Genomic DNA, 3,810 nt, shown 5'->3' with positions numbered 1-3,810 from the left:
GACACATTGATTCCAAATGTGGACCAAAGGACCCAATTCAAAAAGAGATTCCAGCTGTTAAAGGTAATTCCCAGGTTAATGCCATTTTGTTGCTCATTTATGGCCTAATGAAMATTTTTGGTGCTTCTTTAAAATAAATCTAAATATCTCACATTCATACGCTTTATGTAGCTTTTGTTTTATTTGATATGTACTTTGGGTTTCTGATGTATTACTTGTCAACAGGAAGAACAAAGCAGAAATCCAGGGATGCAGTGTTGTCCTGCACAAGTATGTACAAACACATTTACACTGGATAAATATGAAATAATATCYGATTACTCGGTTCACTTCTTTTCATGAACTAATATCATGTATGAAGAAGCAATTCATTTCACAAAGGAAGRAGTACAGCATTAATGAATTAGTCTTTCCTTTCCCTATCAATTTAATTCAATTAAAGCCAATTACATTTTTTAAGTATAATCCTGCCAGGGKTATGAATAATTCTGGGTTTACCAGTTKCTAACTTTTAAACGTTTTACTAAAATGAGCAAATSCAAATCATTTCACATYATTTTAACACCAACTTGATTAAAAAAGGTAAACTTGTAAAATRTTAAATTCTAAAAGACAAGGACTATAGATTAATAGATAAAACTTTATCGTATGTCTTTCACAGTGTYACATTAACTCTGGATCTGAACGGTGTCCAACCCGAGATGACTCCAGGTCAATCAGAACCCTGTCGTCATCAYCACCTGGTCAACCGAGAGAACGTCTCCTCACTGCCCACAATGTGACATCTGACCCAGCCAGGTCCAGCTTAAAGTCTTTCAGCAYCGTCACCGTCTCCGCTGGCTTGTTAAACATCCGCTCACTCACCAACAAAGAGTCTTCCGTTTCCAGACTTCTGAGGGAAAAGCAGTTTGACTTCTTCTGCTTGACAGAGACCTGGCAGAAGAAAAACGATCTAACACATTTAAACAGGGCAGCGCCAGATGGGTATTCTCACATCAGCCAACCACGCTCTGAAGGACGAGGAGGCGGTGTCGCAGTGCTCTTCAGAGACAWGTGGCTYGTATCTTCTGTCAGTGTCCCCACTTACAACTCTTTTGAATCTATAGTACTACAAATCCACTTATCGGTACCCACCATTTTAGCCACYATCTATCGCCCTCCTGAACCCAACAAGGAGTTTTTAAGCGATTTCTCTTCTCTTTTAACATTTTTGTGGTCCTTATCCCCAAATATCATCGTAGTGGGTGATTTCAACATTCACATGGACAAATTCAGCAAGACTTTGACACGGGACTTTTATTATTTGTTGGACGGTTTTGGAATGCAGCAATATGTTGACTTTTCTACACAYAGCCAAGGTCACATTCTGGATCTTGTCTGCTGCTCTGCTTCAACGCTTTCTAGCTGTACAGCATTAGAAATGTCCATCTGTGACCACAAATTAATTTCATTTACTGTCACCTTACCGCTATCCAGACTCTAGTTTCATCTTCTTTCAAACGTCAGTAGCTCTGTACTGTCTGGTACATCTGACAAAATCACAGCAATATGCACCGATGGTGTGGTTTGACTCTACAACAATGCAGGAGAAAGACATTCTGCAGAGCAAAACATCCCTTCTTCGGCTGGATGTTAGATTTTCTCAATTGTTTTGGTGAATTTCTTTAAACAGAATAAAAATGTTCATTACTATTATTTCTACCTCCAAGTAGCAGTTTTACATTCCTTCTGACAAGCTGTAAATATGTTTTGACATGCATCAAGTCTCTGCTGCTTGATAACTGACATAACTTGTGTCATGTCAGTAAAATTAACATTTAATGAATGAGGAATTCCTTGTAAAACTAAAAGTCATCATCCCATTTTTGGGTCATTACACACAAATCTGTCAATATTATACATTTCTTCATTAATTCTTTCCCAAACATTTTGCACAAAGATTGATACTACCCCACCTTGTCTTTTTTTTACTGTGATTTCTTATTGCTGTATACACATGGATTATAAAATCTAGTTGAGGATGTAACCTGGTGGCTTTACTGGAAAACATAGTTTACATCCAGTTGTACATTCCCACCCNATCTATCGCCCTCCTGAACCCAACAAGGAGTTTTTAAGCGATTTCTCTTCTCTTTTAACATTTTTGTGGTCCTTATCCCCAAATATCATCGTAGTGGGTGATTTCAACATTCACATGGACAAATTCAGCAAGACTTTGACACGGGACTTTTATTATTTGTTGGACGGTTTTGGAATGCAGCAATATGTTGACTTTTCTACACAYAGCCAAGGTCACATTCTGGATCTTGTCTGCTGCTCTGCTTCAACGCTTTCTAGCTGTACAGCATTAGAAATGTCCATCTGTGACCACAAATTAATTTCATTTACTGTCACCTTACCGCTATCCAGACTCTAGTTTCATCTTCTTTCAAACGTCAGTAGCTCTGTACTGTCTGGTACATCTGACAAAATCACAGCAATATGCACCGATGGTGTGGTTTGACTCTACAACAATGCAGGAGAAAGACATTCTGCAGAGCAAAACATCCCTTCTTCGGCTGGATGTTAGATTTTCTCAATTGTTTTGGTGAATTTCTTTAAACAGAATAAAAATGTTCATTACTATTATTTCTACCTCCAAGTAGCAGTTTTACATTCCTTCTGACAAGCTGTAAATATGTTTTGACATGCATCAAGTCTCTGCTGCTTGATAACTGACATAACTTGTGTCATGTCAGTAAAATTAACATTTAATGAATGAGGAATTCCTTGTAAAACTAAAAGTCATCATCCCATTTTTGGGTCATTACACACAAATCTGTCAATATTATACATTTCTTCATTAATTCTTTCCCAAACATTTTGCACAAAGATTGATACTACCCCACCTTGTCTTTTTTTTACTGTGATTTCTTATTGCTGTATACACATGGATTATAAAATCTAGTTGAGGATGTAACCTGGTGGCTTTACTGGAAAACATAGTTTACATCCAGTTGTACATTCCCACCCGTTTTGGGCCCTTGAACACATCTAGGCCCCGTTCCCCACCTTCACGTCCGTTTGCAGCCTAGTCGGGCTCATTAGCGTATATAGGCACCGGGTGTGCACGCCAATTTGAGTGCGTTTGTCGGGTCYGTTGTGTTGCAGTTGGCTCTCAGTCAGATGAGCGCTGGCTCATCTGACTGAGAGCTCATCGGGTTGCTGGAGAGTGTTCGTATCGTGGACATTTGATACTGATTGCTGCTGTTGCCTATTATGCTCCCACAAAGTGCATTTGTTTTGTAGTTGAATGCTCTCAAGGAATAGGTCATCATTTAGAGATGGAGTTGTAGCACAAACAGTAGTGATGGGCAAATGAAGCCTCATGAAGCAATGAACCTTTCCAGCCCTTTGCTTTGCAAAAAGGTTCATTACTCGATGCTTCATTCAGGACTCAGTAGAGACATCTGCTGGTGAAACTAACAGCCTCAGTTGTCACTCAGTTGGATCATACTTCCAAAAATTTGTAAATGCAATATTGTCACAATGTTTTCATCAAACTCATATTTAGTAACAGGAGAATCAATGAAACCATATTTAATTGTCATACGTTTTAATTATTMAAATGATTTGTAGCCATTCTAATCCTGGTATATGTTGAACGTCAGTGGTTGTGTTGGGTTTTCTTTTATGTCAGACTGATTTGACAWTAAAGACATTTGATGTTTTAGTGTCTTGGGAGTGCAGTGCATGTTGGGGCGTTTGCTTTTTCTTGAATTTATAATTGGCTCTGATCCCTTATATTTGGCTAGATGTTGAATTTTAGTT

The 3,810-nt window shown here is 38.4% G+C and overlaps 1 long non-coding RNA gene across 1 annotated transcript; it reads left to right on the top strand.

The window, feature by feature from the left end:
* LOC103469197 (uncharacterized) lies at positions 1-1,703 on the top strand. The gene is made up of 3 exons (XR_001776885.1): positions 1-63; positions 226-270; positions 662-1,703. It is a non-coding gene; the product is annotated as an uncharacterized LOC103469197 (long non-coding RNA).
* Positions 1,704-3,810: the final 2,107 nt, after the last annotated feature.

The sequence above is a fragment of the Poecilia reticulata genome, linkage group LG8 (genome assembly GCF_000633615.1).
Source record: "Poecilia reticulata strain Guanapo linkage group LG8, Guppy_female_1.0+MT, whole genome shotgun sequence".
NCBI lineage: Eukaryota > Metazoa > Chordata > Actinopteri > Cyprinodontiformes > Poeciliidae > Poecilia > Poecilia reticulata.
The sequence above is the reverse complement of the archived record's forward strand: the minus strand, read 5'-3'. Positions and strand labels throughout refer to the sequence as shown.